General features: G+C 50.3%; 1 protein-coding gene across 1 annotated transcript in view; it reads right to left on the bottom strand.

Annotated features, from left to right (window-relative positions):
* The window catches only part of LOC104339063 (netrin receptor DCC), a 680511-nt gene that overhangs the window by 556691 nt on the left and 101250 nt on the right, over positions 1-22570 (bottom strand). The gene's annotated exons all lie outside the window — the stretch shown is intronic.

The raw sequence follows: 22570 nt of genomic DNA, 5'->3' as shown, positions 1-22570 counted from the left end.
CGGCAGAATAGACAATAATTGCCTACAATTACCTACGTGTACCTACAATTACCTACATGTACCTACGTGCACATATGGTACGTTCAAGCCCGATGCAGCCCACTCGAAAGCGGCCCCGGTGCTCACCCAAGATGGCGAATCTCCTTCCTCCAGGCCAGCAAGCAAAACAGACACGACTATTATAGGCTTGTGCAAACCGAACGTCGGATCTTGAGTGTAGAATGTAGCTTCACTCCTGGAACGGGGCTGGAGAGGAACAGCTCTGCGCCTCCTCTGACGTGCCAAACATCTTTGTTTCGGAATATCCCATCAGGATATATTGGCATTCGAGCTGTGCCGTATGGGGTTCCCAAGCAGAATGGGACAGGGTGGAAGGCCAGCTCGGGGATCGCGCCGCAGGTCTGCCGGCAATTCGTGGGCACACAAAGCCCCCCAGATCCCTCAGAATCACAGAATGGTCAGGGTTGGAAGGGACCTCTGTGGGTCACCCAGTCCAACCCCCTGCCCAAGCAGGGTCACCCACAGCAGGCTGCACAGCACCGCGTCCAGGCAGGGCTGGAATATCTCCAGAGAAGGAGACTCCACAGCCTCCCTGGGCAGCCTGGGCCAGGGCTCCGTCACCCTCAGAGGGAAGAAGTTCTTCCTCATCTTCAGCTGGAGCTTCCTCTGCTTCAGTTTGTGCCCATTGCCCCTTGTCCTGTCGCTGGGCACCACTGGAAAGAGTCTGGCCCCGTCCTCCTGACCCCCGCCCTGCAGATATTTAGAAGCATTTATGAGGTCCCCTTGCAGCCTTTTCTCCAGGCTGAACAAGCCCAGCTCCCTCAGCCTCTCCTCGTAGGAGAGATGCTCCAGTCCCCTCACCATCCTCGTAGCCCTGCGCTGGACTCTGTCCAGTAGCTCCTCATCTTTCTTGAACTGGGGAGCCCAGAACTGGACACAGGACTCCAGATGGGGCCTCATCAGGGCAGTGTAGAGGGGAAGGTGAACCTCCCTCGACCTACTGGCCTCCTGCAGCAAAGCATCAGAGATCAGCCCTAGGTTAACGCAACTGAATTAATTCTTTACTCAGAAGCCCGTGCCCAGTCTCCACGTCAAACTCCCTCTGCCCAATTTCCAACGACATAACGATCTTCCCAGGCCAATTTCCCAATCACCGCTGCTGTGTACATCCTACTCCCAGCTTTTATTTTTCCCCCCCCGCTCTCTGTAGCCGAAAGAAGAATCGGCTGACGGATCTGCCTTTGGCATGTTGAGAAATTCACTGGTCTATCCGTAACGGCAGGCATCAGAGGAGACCGGGGAGACGCTGGCAAAGTGTCAGGGAGGGAGATCGTCAGCGTGCGCGAGTGGAAACAGCATTCAAATCCGGATAGACTGATGCAGTCGCTGTTGCATAGAGAACAGACTGGGATCTTGCAGCTCTAATTTAATTTAGTGTCCTTCAAAACCTCGATGTTGCCAGCTTGTCAGCCAAGCAAGTGTTTGACAGCGGTACCTAGCTATAAAGCTGTACCAAGTCTCCAGGACCTACATGAATCAGCCCTGGAGAAATTCAGCTGCAAAGAGCAGATAAAGGCAGAAGAATTCCCGCCTGTCTCGGGCGCTTTCATACCTGGATCATCTGTATCCACTGGATACCGATTCCAGGAGCTGGGAATCCTCTCTCTCCCTGCTTAGAAATGATAATGTGGGAAAGGATTTACATAAATGACAGAGTCTCAATAATAAAGAGCCGCACTTGCACGGAAAGGCACTGCACAGTTCTGGGCTCCCCAGTTCAAGAAAGATGAGGAGCTACTGGAGAGAGTCCAGCGGAGGGCTACGAGGATGAGGAGGGGACTGGAACATCTCTCCTACAAGGAGAGGCTGAGGGAGCTGGGCTTGTTCAGCCTGGAGAAGAGAAGGCTGAGAGGGGACCTTAGAAATGCCTACAAATATCTGCAGGGTGGGGGTCAGGAGGATGGGGCCAGACTCTTTCCAGTGGTGCCCAGTGACAGGACAAGGGGCAACGGGCACAAACTGAAGCAGAGGAAGCTCCAGCTGAAGATGAGGAAGAACTTCTTCCCTCTGAGGGTGACGGAGCCCTGGCCCAGGCTGCCCAGGGAGGTTGTGGAGTCTCCTTCTCTGGAGATATTCCAGACCCACCTGGACAAGGTCCTCTACAGCCTACTGTAGGTGACCCTGCTTCGGCAGGGGGTTGGACTAGATGACCCACAGAGGTCCCTTCCTACCTCAACCATTCTGTGATTCTGTTGCCCATCGCCATCAGAAGGAAACCTGAATTAAGCACAAAGCTCAGCAAAGCTTGATAACCAACAAAGGGCAGACCACAAAAATGAATTGTCTTCTACCCCTTTCAAGGGAAACGGCAGTCAAAATAATTATCCACTTCATTATCTGACACCCAGTGCCAAAACAAATCCTCAGTGTGCAACTGCGAAGGCCCAAGGTCTTCCTGCGGGGATGAACCGGGACGATGGGGACACCTCAGCATTCCGCCGTTAAAGCAGGGAGGACGAAACAGCACGGTTGTACGTCTCCGTGAAGAAGATGGAGAAAGAAAGATACATTCAGGTGCTCAGAAATCTCCCCAAGGCCTGGTTAATAGGAACACAGAAATCAGAATACGTCGGAATTTATGCCCCCGGGGCCCCAACGAAGCTCCTCAGAAGCCTGCGACGTACCGAGCCGTGCTGCGCGTAGAAAACTTCAGGCGATATCACGTCAGGGCAGCCGGGCAGCAGCAAGGCCCCTGCAAGCACGCTGCGAAAATATTACACCATTACACGCAGCAGGCAGTATTTTCTGCCCTCCTCTTTGCGTAATGAGCTTGAATTAAATAATCTTCCTTATCTGGGAAGAAATTATCACCACACTGAGCTTTCCAAATAGTTTACGTTTGTCACAGAAGCTTGAACTTCGTTAACTCGAGGAAGAAGAACATGACCTCGGCCCCATCACCCTTTCCATCAGCCCAAAGGCTTTGGCAGCTGCCCAGGGCATCGTGCACCTCCAGCTCAGCTCTCCAAGGCCAGGGAGCATTCATACCCACATCACCCACCAACAAGGATGGGGATATCTTTAGGCTTTTCTACAGACACTACTCGCTTTACATAAAATACACTATATTTTGTGAGGGGAAAGGACCGTGAGGTCTAACAAAGAGGCAGGAGGGAGGGTGGTCACCAACGCCTACTCCACCGAGAGCTCGAGGGCTTTGGACAAGGAGGACCCACCATCTGCACAGCACGCCGGAGAAGCCCTGAAACAAGTGCCATCACAAGCCTCTGGAGGAGCCTTGAGGCTCACTTGAGCTGGAAATTTAATGGCATCAAACACGAATCAGACATTTTCTCATGAGCGGCTCACTCTCCCTTCCCTCCGTCCCATCTGCAAGGCAATACTCCACCGCTACAACTCAGGTCAAAACCACAGTCTACATACTCCAGAGTAAAGGGAGTAAATTCTTCTTTTAGGATGACCATATAAAAGCTGGGGAGAGTTTCAGGTAGCCCAGGAAGAATCATTTCCACGGCTGCCAGCAGCCAGAGCACCCAGTCTGCAGAGCAGGAGGAACCTCTCCAAACTGCAGAGATGGCCTGAAAACTTCTCCGCAACTGAAGAACATCCTTGACCTTGCCTTGGGAGATGAACCGACTGCAAATGGAAGGGGACGGGTCCAGATGCAGGCGGAAAGCAGGTCCGCCTAGGACAGGTGAAGAAGTCCTCTCCAGGACCGGGAGAGACCCTGCAGCCCATGCTTTCTGCTGTTCCTCACCCAAAATCAGTAGCACCTTACACCGCTTACAACGCCAAGAGCCCACCAGGAGATGTGTCTCCAGCTCTCCAACTGTCTCGCACAGAAAACACAGCCCCAACTGGTCAAACCCCGTTCTTTGGAGCGCTGCTCAACGGGATTCCTGCAAATTGGTTTCCAACGGAGCTACGGTTGTTTCTTCTGACAGCCTTTTGCGTTTCAGATTTCCCTAGCATGACAGGTAAAAAAAAGAGACCTCAGAAAACGCCGGTCGGCGCAGCCTCGTCGTTCAGTTGTCACTCGCTCAGGCATGAAACTGCAGCAATTCCATCTGGGAGCGCAATTACCTCCTGTCCCTGAGCCTACACACAACTTCAAGAGTCTGAAGGTGCTTTAGTTTCAGAGTATGAAGAATATTGAAATGATTTCTTCCCTGGCAGAAATCCATTATTGTATCATGCATGACATCTGTAAAACCATTCTCTTATTTTACTTTACATTAGGCCTTAAGGGCCAGCGCCTCCTTCACAAAATGATAAATCCCATAAATTAAATAGGAAGGAGTAGATTTCTAGGTAACAAGTCACATCCTAATTTGCTAATCCATTACTACCTAGCCAGAGCTTCTCCGTTCCCAGACCTCATTTGTAATTCATGAATATTTCAGACGCACCCGTGCGTTACCGGAGGAGCGCTGCCCGGCACTGTTTGCAGACGTTCTCCAGGCATCAGCTGGGCATGCAGGGGGGAGAAAATGAAAGGTGTGTTGTTATTCTTCCAAGGTGGTGAGAGGAAACTGGAACGCTTGCTTTCTGTCACCTGCAATGATACTCCTCAGCACGGAGAGACGGGAAAACTAATGACAATTCCGTTGGTATTATACTGTCACCATAGACAGGGCACACGGTACAGGTGGCAAACCCCCTACTGAAGCGTAGCAACCATCGCTGGTAAAGGGAGCAGGTGTTTGGAGGGATCTCCCATCAACATTCCCTTCTCAAACAACAAGCGTTTCCTGGAATACGTTCCCCGGTTCTTGGCTTAGCCTGCTTTTCAACAAGGCAACCAACAAGGCCACCTACCACCTTCCCAGGTGAGCTGACCTGAGAGCATCAGGGGGGGAAAGTTTGAGGTTCTCCTTCCCCTCTACACTGCCCTAGTGAGGCCCCATCTGCAGTACTGTGTCCAGTTCTGGCCTCCCCAGTTCAAGAAAGATGAGGAGCTACTGGAGAGAGTCCAGTGGAGGGCTACGAGGATGAGGAGGGGACTGGAACACGTCCCCTACGAGGAGAGGCTGAGGGAGCTGGGCTTGTTCAGCCTGGAGAAGAGAAGGCTGAGAGGGGACCTTAGAAATGCCTCTAAATATCTGCAGGGTGGGGGTCAGGAGGATGGGGCCAGACTCTTTCCAGTGGTGCCCAGCGACAGGACAAGGGGCAATGGGCACAAACTGAAGCAGAGGAAGCTCCAGCTGAAGATGAGGAAGAACTTCTTCCCTCTGAGGGTGACGGAGCCCTGGCCCAGGCTGCCCAGGGAGGCTGTGGAGTCTCCTTCTCTCAAGATATTCAAGACCTGCCTGGACATGGTGCTGTGCAGCCTGCTCTGGGTGACCCTGCTTGGGCAGGGGGTTGGACTGGGTGACCCACAGAGGTCCCTGCCAACCCCCACCATTCTGATTCTAGTGAAAAATGTCATATAGGAATTTAGTATTGACTGCACAGGTGCGGCAAAACCCACCCCATGCAGCAGCCTACCTCCAACAGCTGATGGTGCTTCACAGTCCAGAAGAAACAAGGGGACAGAAACCCCCCTGGCAAGCAAATTCCACCATAACCTGCCGATGAGAGTCCCAGGGAGACTGGCAGAGCGTTCACGTACATCACCACCCCCCCAGGGCAAGCTGTCTCTTCACCATCAGGACCCCCAGGTTACACCCACAGCGACGGGCGCTGGGCTCAGCTGCCCCTCGCCTGGAAATCCTGGCATCCACCTGGAAGCTCCGTGCGCTGTATCCTCCCCACCATCATCTCGCTGCTCTTTTCGCCGTGGGAAGGCGATGTGAGCAGCCCTGTACTCGGGAACGACCCCGCGACGCCGAGCCAGATTCCATCGGGGCAACCGAGAAAACACCACGTAGACGCTGAACGGATTTCGCATTCCCAGGCAGTTGCCACCAAAGATGAGTTAGGACAGGGATACAAGCGCTAGCTCCGAAAACGCCGCAGGAGCAAGGCAGACCTAACAACACATCTCAGAGTCCAACCTGCTCTTTTAGTTTGGTGAGAGTTGCTTCTTCTGGCTCTGGCTACCCCCCCAACCCTGGACACACACGTTCCCTCCCCAGCATCTTTGCATCCCCACTCTGAATATCCCCACCACACCAGCTCTCATCATCATCTTCATCACGCTGGTCACTGATTGACCTTTGTTTCTGCACAAACTCAGTTCCAGGATCACGTCCATCGTGTCCTTCAGGTTGTTTGGCTCTGGTCTTGTTGCTCTCTTGGTGTCTCCTGATCTCTGGAGCTTGGCGCCTTTGCCCTCCCGAGGCCGAGCTGTCTGGAGTAGAATTATTTAGGAGTCTCTTTTATCCCACAATTTTCCCAATTATTTGCTGGGAACCAAGACCACTTTTGTTTCACTTGATTATTTTGTCTGACGACTCAGTGATAGCTTGTGCCCATGTCCTTCTACTACATTCCTTAATGAGAAAACGGGGATCAGTGCAACAGGTACATCGTTAGATCACTGTGCGTGCAGGAATACGAGTTACAGTCCTAAAGGCTACTAAAAACTAGAAAATATTAAGGCTTTTTTATTATACTTTCACTTTTACAATCCCCTCTATCACTCCTGACATGAAGCAGGCATTCTTGCACCTTCAATAACACCCTCCTAGACGTTTTTTTTTCTTTTTGAAAAAACCACTGCCGAGGGCAGCCTTTACTCCTGCTGGAGCTTGTGATGAGCCCTTTACTGTTGTCTTCTGAGGGAACAGAGAGCGTAATTATGTCCACGCCAGCTCTCGGCATCAGCTCCTGTCCTCCAGCTCCTCTCCACCACTCCATCGCTGATCTATCTAAATGTCCAAGCAATCGCCGGCCAGGTTTGGAGAGGAGATGTTTTCACCACGAAGCTGACGTGCACGACCTTAAGGAAAGTCTTTGTAGTAAACCAGTTGTAAGTAACTGTTGGAATTTCAACTGATGAGAAACAGATTGGGTGTTGCCTGTCAGAGCCCCAAAGGCCACAGAATAAACGGCGAGGTAACAACGGCTCCGGCTCATTGAAATGCAGACGTTATTCGCCGGAATTTCACATGCGCGGATTTCTCTCCGCTGCCTCCTTAGCAGATGTCAACGAATCGGATCTACACGTTGGGTGAAATGAAGTGCAAATACCACTGCAAAACTCGGGGGGAGGCAGGAAGGGAGGCTCAGCCCCGCACATCCCTCCATGCCTTCGCATCAACACATCAAGAGATGTTCTGAAATCAAGCTCCCAAGTAGTTGAAAGAGAGGGACACCTTCTACCTACGCATCTGGGGACCTAATAAATGCTTATAAAAATATCTGCAGGGTGGGTGTCAGGACGATGGGGCCAGACTCTTCTCAGTGGTGCCCAGCGACAGGACAAGGGGCAATGGGCACAAACTGAAGCAGAGGAAGTTCCAGCTGAAGAGGAGGGAGAACTTCTTCCCTCTGAGGGTGACGGAGCCCTGGCCCAGGCTGCCCAGAGAGGCTGTGGAATCTCCTTCTCTGGAGATATTCAAGCCCCACCTGGACGCGGTCCTGTGCAGCCTGCTCTGGGTGACCCTGCTTGGGCAGGGGGTTGGACTGGGTGACCCACAGAGGTCCCTTCCAACCCCGACCATTCTGCGATTCTGTGATCCCTGAGAATCGAAGCCCCCAGGACTTTTTCCGCCATGAAATCCTGAAATAGCAGGATACATTTTTTTCCACCAAGGGATGCTGGAAGTTGAATTCTTCAGCACTGTGACTAAAAATCAGTGCAGGGCTCCAGAGAAGCCTGTGTGCCACCAGCAAGGAGGTGCTGAGCATGGAAGAGCACCATCTTAGAGGGGTTTAAACCAGCCAGTTCCCTTCCTGCCCTTTCCTGCAATTCACACTGGTTTTTCCTGGCTTGCTGGTACGCACCCCAGCCTTGCCCAGGTTTCTTCTGCTCCAACCCTATCTCTTTATTCAAGCCACCAGAGAGGAGTTAATCGACACCAGCAAAGAACCTGGCAGTATTTAGTTTCCATTAGGTGACTTGACTCCTTCTGGTGTTTAAACACCAAGAAGCCCTTTTCTGAAGCCGCTATGAAACACCTTACCTTTCTACAGCTCTTAAAAGGAACACCCTCAACTTAAATATCCCCTACATGCTGGCTAAAATTGTTTTAACTTAATAGAACAAATCACACCTAGGTTTGCCATAAATGAAAGCAAATAGAGGGGAAAACACCTCCCCCTGCGTTTGCTTTTCTGCATTTGAACACATTTTCTGCATCCTCAGTTCCACGGTTCCTCCAAGCATCACTCGGTAACCTCCTCTCCCGCGCTCCTCACTGCAACAAGGGTACCCAAATCCCTTCACAGAGTAAGAAAACACACCTGTAGTAATTACTAGTGAAAGCTGAAGGTTACTAAATACTTCACAAATTGCAAACACTAACAGAGATTAATTTCAGACATGGATTTGGCTACAAACCTGGATGAGTCCCTCCAGCACACTCACGTGGGGACAGAAACCAGCAGCAGGGCAGGACCAAAAGAGGTAGCCCTGGGCAGGTTTCTGCCCCAAATACTCGTTGTGTGATGGTGGATGAGTCTCACCTGGCCCCAGGCAGCTCTGCAGGCAACACATGGAGGTCTCGCAGGCGACCATAGATGGGGGCAGGTGGCTCTGAGATCTACCAAAGCTGCTGCTGAAGGGTAACTGGGTACAACCAGCTCCATCAGCCCACCCCATCCTGGTGCTGCCATGTCCTCCTGCCAACCAAAACACGTCATGATGACCCCAACCCTCTGATGGAAACCATCCCCATGCCTCCAGGCTTGCCTTTTGGCTGGGCTACTTTCATTCACCCTGGAAACCAAACAGAAAATTCATCTGCTTCTTAATAAAATAAAGTCTTGCTGAGTTGGCAATCCTTGCCTCCAAACTACACGGCGTTTCTTAACGAGCTTTTACAGGAGGGATGCCCCGAGTCATCAGTCGCTTCACTCCCACCGCTTTTAAGATGTAAAATTGCTCTTCTTGGTACACAGACTGAGAGCACCACCCGGGGAGGCATCTCTGAAAGTATACAGCTCTCCGTAGTCGCTGGTACGGCCCCGAATTTACCGCTACCTGGCGCAAGGCTAGGGTTTTACCACCTTTGTTGTCGTAAAATATTTTCATGGTGATTAAGGAATCCAACAATGCACCGTAAACCCCATCATGAAGGCAAGAAAAACCCATTAAAAAAATCTAAGTTATGAAGTTGCTCGGAGCGGGGAGGTCACCCGAGCTGGAGGGGTGAGTCCCTGGTGCCAGGAGCACCCCCGGGTCTGAGGCTGCTGCTCAGGTCCGAGGTGCGCAAGGGTGGGTGGCCCTCACCGACCACGTTTCGAAGGCGTTCATCTTCGCACGGAAAAATGTCACGGGCTGACGGTCCAGAGGGAATGAGAGCTGGCGTGTAACCGTAGTCCTCTTTCAGAGGAGGAAAGAAAAGGGAGTCCCAAGACTGCTCCAGGAATTGTTAATAGATTTTTATAAAATACAGAATCACAGAATCCCAGAATGTTCGGGGTTGGAAGGGACCTCTGTGGGCCACCCAGTCCAACCCCCTGCCGGAGCAGGGTCACCCAGAGCAGGCTGCACAGGACAGGGACAGACTCTTTCCAGTGGTGCCCAGCGACAGGACAAGGGGAAACGGGCACAAACTGAAGCAGAGGAAGCTCCAGCTGAACCCGAGGAAGAACTTCTTCCCTCTGAGGGTGATGGAGCCCTGGCCCAGGCTGCCCAGGGAGGCTGTGGAGTCTCCTTCTCTGGAGATATTCCAGCCCCGCCTGGCCGCGGTGCTGTGCAGCCTGCTGTGGGTGACCCTGCTTGGGCAGGGGGTTGGACTGGGTGACCCACAGAGGTCCCTTCCAACCCCGACCATTCTGTGATTCTGTGATTCTTGGTCCTGGACAAAACCTTCTTGATGGGGACACAAATGATCTGCAATCCTCAGGCAGATCCCAAGGCTTACATTTCCTAATCCTATAAGGAGATATAGCCAGAATAATTTTGACATCGTTCCAGAGGTCCTAGTTCCCAGTCTTCAACGCACCTATTCAAGAGCATCTGAGATTTACAAAGCCACACACACGGGTATTTGCAGAAAAATCCACATTTGCAGCTTTAACAGCTCCCACACGATGTTCCCCACAAGTACTGAAGCTCAGCTAACCCCCCCGTCGTGGCAAACAGCAACTCTGCCTCTGGAACAACATGAGCAATACCATTTTTCATCCTCGTTAAAGGCTGCTGTTATATAAATTGCTGGATCTATTAGTATATCTTAATTATGGCATCTCGAGCTGCTCTTAGCCTCTTGTGGGACAAAATTGTCATGATTTATGCCATACTCACAATGATATTTTTACATTAGTAAGCAATTAAAGGACTAAACAGCACCCACGGGAGGTCTAGAAGATCTTGGAAGGACCACCGTCACTCTGAGTTAGAGCCAGTCTAATTGTATTTACAGAAACCTTATGAAAGAATAATACCTTGTCAAAATATTTGCAGTGCTCACGATAAATGTATGCATAAAAAGCAGCATTAACGGCCTGAATTTATGACAAAAGGAAATCATAAAGGGGGAAAAAAAAAAACCTGGCCCCTGATAAGGTCACAGAGAGGAGATGATCAGAGGGCTTTGGATTTCTCAGCCTGGATCGTTAGAAAATGCGGGTCATTTTCAGGCAGGCCTTTGCTAGCGACACAGAGATGACGGGTGTCATCATCACAGCTTATATTTTCAATTTTATTACAGTGATGACAGCTGTCCAGTCGGCAGGATGGGCTGGAATCCAAGCCGGCAATATTGCCCTGGAAAGGCACAGGGCGCCGGGCAGATGCTCCTGCCTCCAGCACCTCCCAGCAACGAGATGTAAACAGCTCAGGACAGGTATAAAACTGGTTTTCAACTGTTTCATCGAGCTTCGACAAAAAAAAAAAGTCATAGCCAGACTTGGGGGTAGAAACAAAGGAATCCTTGACTGGCTACAGAACTCTGGGAGGATTTCTGCAATCTGCTACCTCAAGAAAGTGTAAAACCCAAAGCACCTGGAAACATCAGGGCTACGAGGATGAGGAGGGGACTGGAGCATCTCTCCTACAAGGAGAGGCTGAGGGAGCTGGGCTTGTTCAGCCTGGAGAAGAGAAGGCTCAGAGGGGACCTTAGAAATGCCTCTAAATATCTGCAAGGTGGGTGTCAGGAGGACGGGGCCAGACTCTTTCCAGTGGTGCCCAGTGACAGGACAAGGGGCAACGGGCACAAACTGAAGCAGAGGAAGCTCCAGCTGAACATGAGGAAGAACTTCTTCCCTCTGAGGGTGACGGAGCCCTGGCCCAGGCTGCCCAGGGAGGCTGTGGAGTCTCCTTCTCTGGAGATATTCCAGACCCACCTGGACGCGGTGCTGTGCAGCCTGCTGTGGGTGACCCTGCTTGGGCAGGGGGTTGGACTGGGTGACCCACAGAGGTCCCTGCCAACCCCGACCATTCTGTGATGCTGTGATTCTGTGAGGGTGGTGAAAGAGTGGCCCAGGTTGCCCAGAGAAGCTGTGGCTGCCCCCTCCCTGGCAGTGTTCAAGGCCAGGTTGGATGGAGCTCTAAGCACCCTGGGCTGGTGGAAGATGTCCCTGCTCATGGCAGGGGGGTTGGAACCAGATGATCTTTAAGGTCCCTTCCAACCCTGACCATTCTATGATTCCATGATTTTTGTACTCTACGACACAACCACCTCAGTGCCTTGTGATCCTCGGTGGGACTGGTGCGCTCCTGCCCCGGGGAAACCTTGGCTCGGGTGCTCATTGGTGTGGAAATTCATCCAAAAGCCATCGGTAGAAGGTTGAGAGGGACATAATTTGCAACCCCGTATCTACAGATACACACATCTATTTGTCATCACTTTATGGGCACTAAAACCTCAGATATTTGTCCCCAAGAGACCAAATTCATTGAGTTCTTAGAAGAAAAACCATTGGTGACTCGCTGGGGGTGCCCAAGGCGACCTGCTGTAGGTGACCCACTGCTGTAGGTGACCCTGCTTGGGCAGGGGGTTGGACTGGGTGACCCACAGTGGTCCCCTCCAACCCCTCCCATTCTGTGTGATTCTGTGTGTGTGATCTTCCCATCACATCCTCCGACCGCCGCCTGCCCAAGAGAGAGGTTTTCTCTGCCTTTCCCCAGGATCTCTGCAGCCTTCCCAGGGACCGAGGAGAACATTTTTTCATTATTCTGAAACAGAAATGTGCTCCTACATGAGAGGTTAACAAGGTTTTAAAAACACTCTGCTCGCCTTGTTCGGGTACAAATGTGAAACCAGTCATTTCGACTGCTGGTGAAAATGTCACCTCGCGCATGAATCACGCGGCTCGCACCTCCGCGGCAAGAACCAAACTCTTACTCCACCGCACGCCTTTCCCCACGAACCCGATTTGCCCGGTCTCCTCTGAAGTGCTACATCTCCCTAAGCAGAAATATCACAGTAAGAGTGAAGACTCTGGGCTGCATCAAGAGAAGCGTGGCCAGCAGGTCCACAGAGGTGATTCTGCCCCTCTACTCTGCTCTGGTGAGACCTCACCTGGAGTCCTGCGTTCAGCTCTGGAGCCCTCAGCACAAGAAGGACATGGAACTGTTGGAGCGGGTCCAAAGGAGGGCTACAAAAATGATCCGAGGGCTGGAGCACATCTCCTACGAGGACAGGCTGAGAGAGTTGGGCTTGTTCAGCCTGGAGAAGAGAAGGCTGCGGGGTGACCTGATTGCAGCCTTTCAGTACTTAAAGGGAGCCCATAGGAAAGATGGGGACAATCTTTTTAGTAGAGACAGCAGTGACAGGACGAGGGGTAATGGTTTTAAACTAAAACAGAGTAGGTTTAGGCTGGATATAAGGAAGAAATTCTTTACAATGAGGGTGGTGAAACACTGGAACGGGTTGCCCAGAGAGGTAGTGGAGGCCCCATCCCTGGAAACATTCAAGACCAGGTTGGACAGGGCTCTGAGCAACCTGATCTAGTTAGCGGTGTCCCTGCTCGCTGCGGGGGGTTGGACGAGATGACCTCTAGGGGCCCCTTCCGACCCAAAACTTTCTATGATTCTATGATTCTAAGACATTCATCAGGGTTCAGTCTTTCCAATTAAATATCACCACCTTTCATTCCGTAATGCCAATTCAAGGCAAACTTGGAAGGCCAGTTAGACTCATTAAGTACATATAATCTAAACAAGCTCCCGGTTCTCCGCTCCCCGCCACCGAGCCAGCTAAATATTCGCCGCCTTGCGTTCCTCCAAATGATTATTTTTTTCAGCTTAGCTCATATATAAATGTCAGCGCAGTCGGAATGGCTGTCCTTTCCTTTTTAGCCTTCACTTTCTCCTTTCATCCCTATCTGGCAGCGCAGAGCAGGGTAAGGGGGTTTCGCTCGCTCGCTCGCATCACCGCTAATCAGCGGTCTAATGGTGTGCAAGAGTTGGGTGCATCAGAATCCTTCTTCATTAGTTTTTTTTGCTCCCTCCGCGACGGAGGTGCAACTCCAATGAAAAATAGGTTTTAATTATTGAAAGTTTCCCATCGAATCTAATGAGAGTCATGCGGTCGGAACCCCACACCTCACTCTAAAAAATTAGAGCTATTGGTTTCCCAGATGAATTGCAGTAAATATCGCTGCTAAAAGGAAAAGCTTTCAGGGAAGAAGCGATGACCCTCGTAATTCAGTATGCAAATCGCAGAAAAAAGCAACAGCCACTTTCCTCATCAATCTTCCATATCCTAAAAGGCACAACAATATTTTATCTACCCACCAATGCGTACGGAAAAAATAATGGGCTGAAAGAGGTGATGTTCTAGCAACCGTATCAAGAGTCTCGTTAATAAAAAGCAAAAAAGAAAAAACAAGAATGAAAGATGTAAAACCTCATCCCTCTGCTGTGGAAACGGGGCATCAATAAATCATCTGGCCAGAAGATCACTGATGATGTGGGTTGGAAGGGATTTCTGGCAGGTGGGTCTATCTACACCTGGGTTGTGGGGTTAGGGATAGCCTACACCATCTCCAAGCGGTGGGTTCTTCAGCCTTGCGTACCCGGGACGATGTATTTCCGCCCCGTTTCCGTATCGTAATTCCCAACTCGCATAATCTCCCAGCAGCTCCAGAAACTTCAAAGGACGCTGTTGAACCAGCTTCTCCCAAAACAATGTTTGCAACCAGACCGAATTTGTTTCTGAAAAGCTTCCCTTTCATTTTTTTTGCTGGATGCATATGTTTAGTAGACAACTAAATGACTGAGCGGCACGAATGAATAACGTCTCCGTATAAAAGACGGAGGTTTCCAAGTACAAAACCATGAATCTGAAAACCTGCGCGTGCACACAGACAAACAGGGAATGCAATTATTATTTTCCGTACATCTACTCAATTTTAGATTCCTTTGAAACATTTGAAATACCAGGAAATAACGAACACATTCCAGCAATTTTAAAAAGGCACCGAAAGCGCTGCAATACATAAATATGCATTTACATGCATAGCTCGTCTGCGCGTAAGATCTCCCAGCTAAATGGGACACCTAAGTGCTGGCTGCTTCTGAGTATGTATGTGAGCAGCATATGCAACCACAACAAATGCACGTATGACCATGAGCCAGCAGTGTGCCCTGGCTGCCAAGAAGGCCAGTGGGATCCTGGGGTGCATTAGGAGGAGTGTGGCCAGCAGGTCGAGGGAGGTTCTCCTTCCCCTCTGCTCTGCCCTGGTGAGGCCCCATCTGCAGTGCTGTGTCCAGTGCTGGGCTCCCCACTTCAAGAAAGATGAGGAGCTACTGGAGAGAGTCCGGCGGAGGGCTACGAGGATGAGGAGGGGACTGGAGCATCTCTCCTACGAGGAGAGGCTGAGGGAGCTGGGCTTGTTCAGCCTGGAGAAGAGAAGGCTGAGAGGGGACCTAATATATACTTACAAATATCTCAAGGGTGGGTGTCAGGAGGAAGGGGCCAAACTCTTTTCAGTGGTGCCCAGCAACAGGACAAGGGGCAACGGGCACAAACTGAAGCAGAGGAAGCTCCAGCTGAACATGAGGAAGAACTTCTTCCCTCTGAGGGTGACGGAGCCCTGGCCCAGGCTGCCCAGGGAGGCTGTGGAGTCTCCTTCTCTGGAGATATTCCAGACCCACCTGGACGTGGTGCTGTGCAGCCTGCTCTGGGTGACCCTGCTTGGGCACGGGGTTGGGCTGGGTGACCAACAGAGGGCCCTTCCAACCCCCACCATGCTGGGATTCTGTGATTCTGTGATTCTGTATAGCGTAAGTAGGTATCTAGCATATATTTTGCAACAGAGCCTTGCAAAAATTGCGTGTTCTTCTGAAAATCAGCCATAGATCCCCAACAGCTTTAGTAATAAATGCATTTTTACTGCGTCTGTACCTTCTGGTGGCCAAAAGAGGTGGAAAGGCGACTGTGGGACTTCCAGCTGGTCCCTCGAGAGAGGGTGCCCAGCCAGCGGCTGGAAACGGGAACCCAGCTCCCACGTCTCCCGAGCAGAGCAGATGTTACGTGGCACCATCGAGAGACGACGGGTGCAGCCAGCGTCCTCCAGCAGCTTTATTTAGTGCAACAGATTGAACAGCCAGAGTGGAAGCAAATTTCCAACGAAGTCTATCTTCTTCTGGTCCTTTGCCGGGCAATAAAAATAATCCACATGGCACGAACATAACCACGTTGATGTCCTTGACTACAAGCTCATTCTCACCAGGCACAGCGGTCAGTCAGTTAAATTTTCGAGCGCCGAGCGGGCCCACAGATCCCACCCGACCTTGGGTCCCGCTGCGCTTCCACAACAGCCTTCTTCTGTCCAGGCTCCAACAGCATGGCTGGTCACCGGGCCAGCGCCCTGAGCAGCATCTGATTTTTTTTTTTCCCCCCATTAGAAAATGCCTTTTATATGATAGTGTGATTGGACCAATATCAGAAATGTGCACCAAAATGTATGAATTTTTCATGAAACTCTTATTATAGCAGATTTTCCAGTCCATGTTGACCATGCATCTTGGACTGGAAAATCTGCTATGATAGGAGTTTCATGAAACTCTTATTATAGCAGATTTTCCAGTCCATGTTGACCATGCATCTTGGACTGGAAAATCTGCTATGATAGGAGTTTCATGAAAAATTCACACTTTTTAGTGCACTTTTCTGATATTGATACATTTATGACTTAAATTCTTGTTCTTCTTTCTTTCTTTCCTATGCTGACTGTGCATCTTAGCAAAGAAAGAAAGAACAAGAATTTGAGTCAGGAAATCTAGCAATTTAGAATCTCATGTAGGATAATATCAGATGACTGGAATGATATTTTTTGCCGGAAAATATCAGATGATTTGAATCATATTTTTTGCTTTTGGATACAGACATAAGATGCTTTTGGTGTTGGATGGAGGTACTGCATAGAGCTCAGGCTCCGCAGGCTGAAACTGCTGCTTCTCTCTGCATCATCTCCCTGGGGGGATCATTCGGGACTCATTTATTACAGTATATATCTGGGTAATTATTAATACAAGAGAGCTAGACTTAGCTTCTTTTAATGAAAGATCTTTTGGTGCAAAGAAATACTGTCCTCAAGAAAAAAAAGGTCTCTATCTCCAGTGCTCTGAGAATGGAAGCATTACCCTCACCACGGGCAAACAAATCCCACCACCAGAATATGCAGCCCTTATAGGTTCGCTCCACAGCACATGTCCATCAAGCACAGCCATCTCTAACCACGAAAGCATCTTCTCAAAGTGTAGAAGGCCAAGAGAAGACCTTTTTAGCAACTTTGCACTAATGTGACTGCTTTAAAGTAGATGAAAACTTTGGGTTCAACAGGTTACGTGTCCCTGCTGTGTCTCTGCAGCAGCATGGCGGAGGTGAAACCGTCCGTCCTCGCACATCGCACCGTGATTAAAAAGCAAAATACAGGGTTTTTTCCTCCATGAGCTAACAAGGTGAGTTCATGTGCACCTTCACCTCTGTCCCCTCAACCCCGGGGAAAAGCCACCTTCCTGCCCATGGGTGGACGGGCGCCGCGCTGCCGAGCGCAAAGGAGCTTTTTGCACAATCCCCTCGGAAATCTCCGCGTAAGCTGAAATACGATTGATCGGGCAGTGATTTAAGATCTGGTACGTTGGGGTCACAGTCCTGCAGAATCGCACAGCACAAAATTTGCCTAAATTGAAAATGATTTTTCTTTGCCACTTTATAATCTGTATTTAACACTGCCCATATCTCGCTTGCTGAAGACGCCATCCCACTGGTGCAACTGGTCCATCCAGTGGAGTGTAAAATGAGATTTTCCCCATATTTTCTACCAGTTCGAGCAGGCTTTCCTGCATCCCACCAGGATTTATTTGCCATTAAATCCGCGGCTCCCAGGTTTAGTCCCTGGCCAGCCACGTCGCAAAGATGCTGCTTCACCGGGAGACGCTCTTTCGGAATGAAACCACTCAAGTCTGGTTGTGGATCTGCAGATGGATTGCTCTAAGAATCACTGCTGATAAGCACTAGCCTTTATTTTTTTGCTCCTGACTACCTCCAGAAGCCTCCAGCACCAACCCAGAATGCCTTGGATGCTCGTTCCCGCGCGTGCCTTTCTCTCGCACCTCAGGCCAAGCAACGCGAGGCCTCAGCTCCACATCGCCCCGGTGCCCTGTTACCCGGTGATTCCTTTTTCAGGGCTTTGAGTTAAAAAAAAACCCTATTATCATGCCTCAAGATTTTTTTAGGGCTACGAGGATGAGGAGGGGACTGGAGCATCTCTCCTACGAGGAGAGGCTGAGGGAGCTGGGCTTGTTCAGCCTGGAGAAGAGAAGGCTGAGAGGGGACCTTAGAAATGCCTCTAAATATCTGCAGGGTGGGGGTCAGGAGGATGGGGCCAGACTCTTTCCAGTGGTGCCCAGTGACAGGACAAGGGGCAACGGGGACAAACTGAAGCAGAGGAAGTTCCAGCTGAACCCAAGGAAGAACTTCTTCCCTCTGAGGGTGACGGAGCCCTGGCCCAGGCTGCCCAGGGAGGCTGTGGAGTCTCCTTCTCTGGAGATATTGAAGCCCCGCCTGGACGCGGTCCTGTGCAGCCTGCTGTGGGTGACCCTGCTTGGGCAGGGGGTTGGGCTGGGTGACCCACAGAGGTCCCTGCCAACCCCGAACATTCTGTGATTCTGTGATTCTGTGGGATCCCACAAGGAGCACGGAAAAGCTGAACCACAACTGACACAGAATAGATGGACACGCCACGCCGCACCGCGGGCCACGGGGCCAGCGATCGCCGGGCAGACGCGGCTTCCAGTTTACGCTATTTCTGATATCCTCAGGCAATTTCAGGCTTTTTATAGCCAATATTTATTTTCCCCTGGCCAACACGCGTGTACGCATTGAAACCCTGCCTGTGCGCTGTGCCTGTATGCAGGTCCGTAAAGAGGGGTTGCAATTTCCATTTCTTAGCCCTCTTGTGAAGTGCAGTACAGAGAGGAAGAATTAGGCTCCAAAATCATCAACACAGCTGAGATACTACAAGCTTTGGGACTTTTTTTTTATATTCAGCAACAACAGCCTTGGGTCTCAAGCTCCTAAACACAGAAACCTTTTAGGAATTGGTCTGATCCCTACCTGTTTCGCAGCATTTGCCTATAAAGCCTGCCAAAATTCTTGTATAAACAAGGCTACCAAGAGATTTCCTCAACTCTGGCAAGTCTACAAATATCACAAAAACCATTGTTTTTGGACTTGGCTGAGCTTCTGGATGGAAGCTCAAAGTGAAAAGATGAATACAGTGAAAGAGATAATAAAGTAAAACAGAATATAAAAGTTAAAGAGGAAAAGCCCAAAGCCTGACTGCTATTTATTTCTGTTTGAAAGTTAATTTTCTTCCTAGATGTTGCTAGAAACTTGGAGAAGTTAAAAGCTAACGTTTAAGCCTGTTGAGCATAGTTTGAAGTCTCTCACAATTTCCTCTGTGGCACTGAAAAAAACCTTTTTGCAAAGCCAAGCGGGGACCCGGCACACATGCTCGCGAAAAAAACACCTCTGCTCCCAGCAGGCTGCTAGACAATGGTTGGAGAAAGGACTTTTCTGAAGAAAGTCTGGGGACTTCTCAGAATAGTTCTTCCTCATGTTCCTCATCTTCAGCTGGAGCTTCCTCTGCTTCAGTTTGTGCCCATTGCCCCTTGTCCTGTCGCTGGGCACCACTGCAAAGAGTCTGGCCCCGTCCTCCTGACACCCACTCTGCAGATATTTATAAGCATTTCTAAGGTCCCCCCTCAGCCTTCTCTTCTTCAGGCTGAAGAAGCCCAGCTCCCTCAGCCTCTCCTCCTAGGAGAGATGCTCCAGTCCCCTCCTCATCCTCGTAGCCCTCCGCTGGACTCTCTCCAGTAGCTCCTCATCTTTCTTGAAGTGGGGAGCCCAGCACTGGACACAGGACTCCAGATGGGGCCTCACCAGGGCAGAGTAGAGGGGAAGGAGAACCTCCCTCGACCTGCTGGCCACACTCCTCTGAATGCACCCCAGAATCTCTCTTGGGGATGATACTCCATGATTGCACACAGCCCGCTGGAAATTAATTTCCAACCTAAAATGTACGCACGGCAACTGCAGATTCCGGATCTCCTCCGGATTTTGGGCACCTCCCGCTACAGTTCTTCTTCGAGTAGGAATGCAGCAACTCCAGCAACTCCATCGTGTTTGACTGACTGGATACGTTTGACAACGCTATAAATAATCCTCATGTGTATGTATCTGGTGATATAAATCCAGTGAAGGGACTGGGAGAAATGGAAATCAGTGCAAAGCAGGAGGAGGCAGAAGGAGCAGGGTGACGTGACCTCCTCCCCTCCTCCCCGTGTGCCCCCCCAAGAAGCTACCCATGCCTTTGGCCTCCGGGAGCCTCTCCTTTTTGTAAGAGTTGTGTGCATTTTTATCCCTCAAAAAAATAATGGCCAATTCAAAGGTATACCTGGCTGCTGAATAGGCTGAGGGAGGTACAGAACCTGCAGACAGATAAGGAGATGGAGAGAGAGAGAGAGAGAGAGAGGAAAAAACACCAGCGAAGGGCACATAAGAAATATATTCCACCAACAGGGAATGACAGTCAAAAGATCTTCTCTTCTAATTGTTTTTGTTCTCTTGATAGAGATTCCTTACCTAGAATCATAGAATCATCAAATCATAGAACCACAGAATCGTTAAGGTTGGAGAAGACCTCTCAGATCACCAAGTCCAACCATCACCCCAACACCACCATGCCTGCTGAACCATGTCCCCAAGTGCCACACCTACGTACTTTTGAATACCTCCAGGGATGGGGACTCCACCACTGCCCTGGGCAGCCTTGTCCAATGCCCGACCGCTCTTTCAGTCAAGACATTTTTCCCAATATCCAACCTAAACCTCCCCTGACGCAACCTGAGGCCACTGAAGCCTTCTAACAGCCCTTCTCCTCCTCATTCTTCTCCTTCCAGTGAGGGAGATCAACGGGCAGCGCCCTACCTGCAACAAAGCGCTCCCCAGCCTTCACCCAGTGTCGCTGGGGTCCCAACGACGACGACGGGCATTTCAAAATGCTGAGGGGTCAGTTGCTGCGACGCTGTTCCAGGGGTAAAAACCTACCGATGAAGCTATCTCGGTGGGAAAACTACAGCGAGCTGACGGGCCTGATGCCAGTCGGTGTCTGCAGAGAACGACATCGTTTGTACAGAAACTTGACTTTCAGAAAACACTGAGAATTTAATTAATATACTCGATTAAATTGTGAAGCACGGAGTTCTGCGCAGGGGTATAATTTAACCGTAGACGCAACAAAAATCAAGAAGTTATTTTCCTTCGCACCGTAAAGGTTTTTTTCACAGCAGCCTAACAAAAGCAAGCTCACGTGTTGAGTTGTGGAACCAGCCCAACTGTGTAATTAATTAACAGCACGCGATGACAAGACCATCATCCTTTTGTTTCTTCCATTCAAAATATGTACCCAAGAACACAAACGCCGACGAACAGCAATTACAACATTCTCCAAATATGACACAGAGTTTATGGATAGTTGGAATAACAGAAGACGGAGAAGACACGGGCGCTCCCCACCGCGCTGGGGGGTCTCTCGTGCTCCTCTCTATTTCCTCTATTGATTTTCCACCACAGGCATGTTAGGACAGCGAAGATCAAATTCAGGCTAACAGAGCGTGTTGTCGGTATTTATCCTTCAATTCTGGCTTAATGGATTAGTTGTGGGAGAAAAAAAAAACCTCTTTGCAAACATCGTTTTGGAATTAGGAGGAGAAGAATATGAAGTCCAGGTCGTGGGGATAGCCGGGTCAAAGACGTTAAGCACTCAGCACGGTGAGCCACGGCGTGCACCTCTCCCCAGCCCTGGAGACGGCCAGGGAACAGATATCTCAGATTTGCTGGGAAAAAAATTAAAATTCAAGGAAAAAAGCTGTCCAGGTATAAATGAAATGTAAAGCTTGGAAGCAATTTGCAGAATCAGCTCCTCCCACTGCGGTCTCCATCATTTATTTTGCATTGAGGTGAAATGCTCTGTTTCACCCAGAACTACACATTTCACAGAACCACAGAATGGTCGGGGTTGGAAGGGACCTCTGTGGGTCACCCAGTCCAACCCCCTGCCCAAGCAGGGTCACCCAGAGCAGGCTGCACAGCACCGCGTCCAGGCGGGGCTGGAATATCTCCAGACAAGGAGACTCCACAGCCTCCCTGGGCAGCCTGGGCCAGGGCTCTGTCACCCTCAGAGGGAAGAAGTTCCTCCTCATGTTCAGCTGGAACTTCCTCTGCTTCAGTTTGTGCCCATTGCCCCTTGTCCTGTCGCTGGGCACCACTGCAAAGAGTCTGGCCCCGTCCTCCTGACACCCACCCTGCAGATATTTAGAGGCATTTCTAAGGTCCCCTCTCAGCCTTCTCTTCTCCAGGCTGAACAAGCCCAGCTCCCTCAGCCTCTCCTTGTAGGAGAGATGCTCCAGTCCCCTCATCATCCTCATAGCCCTCTGCTGGTCTCCCTCCAGTAGCTCCTCATCTTTCTTGAACTGGGGAGCCCAGACCTGGACACAGAACTCCAGATGGGGCCTCATTTCACCTCTATGATTGACATTTTTTTCCTATTAAACATAAAGTCCTGCTCAAAATGAAATACTGAAAAGTTTTATTGGAAGATGTGAAAATTCAATATTCAAAGCTTTGAAAATAACGCGTGGGTTTAGGTATTTTCTACCTCCTACTTGCCACACCTAAACGTGCTTCTTCAGCAACATATGAGCTGCGGTTGACCTGAATTCTTGAAAAGTTGTTGTTCTGGAAGGCACGAGGGGCAAAATAGACGGGGCCGCCTTCAGGCTGGCATTGTTCATTTGTCCCATAGCTTGTTTTAAGGCCTTCTGCAGAAGATGAAAAACCAAGCTGTGCTGTGAGCATCGCACCTTCCAACCGCGCAAAGGCATTTCTGAAAACAAGGTTATTTTTCAGCATTTCCCAACAACAGATTGGAACCAACCACACACTTCTGGAAAATAACTTTGCAGCCCAACCTCAGCGGTTAC

Source organism: Opisthocomus hoazin, chromosome Z, assembly GCF_030867145.1.
Source record: "Opisthocomus hoazin isolate bOpiHoa1 chromosome Z, bOpiHoa1.hap1, whole genome shotgun sequence".
NCBI classification, from domain to species: Eukaryota; Metazoa; Chordata; class Aves; order Opisthocomiformes; family Opisthocomidae; genus Opisthocomus; species Opisthocomus hoazin.
This window is presented reverse-complemented; position numbering and strand designations above follow the sequence as displayed.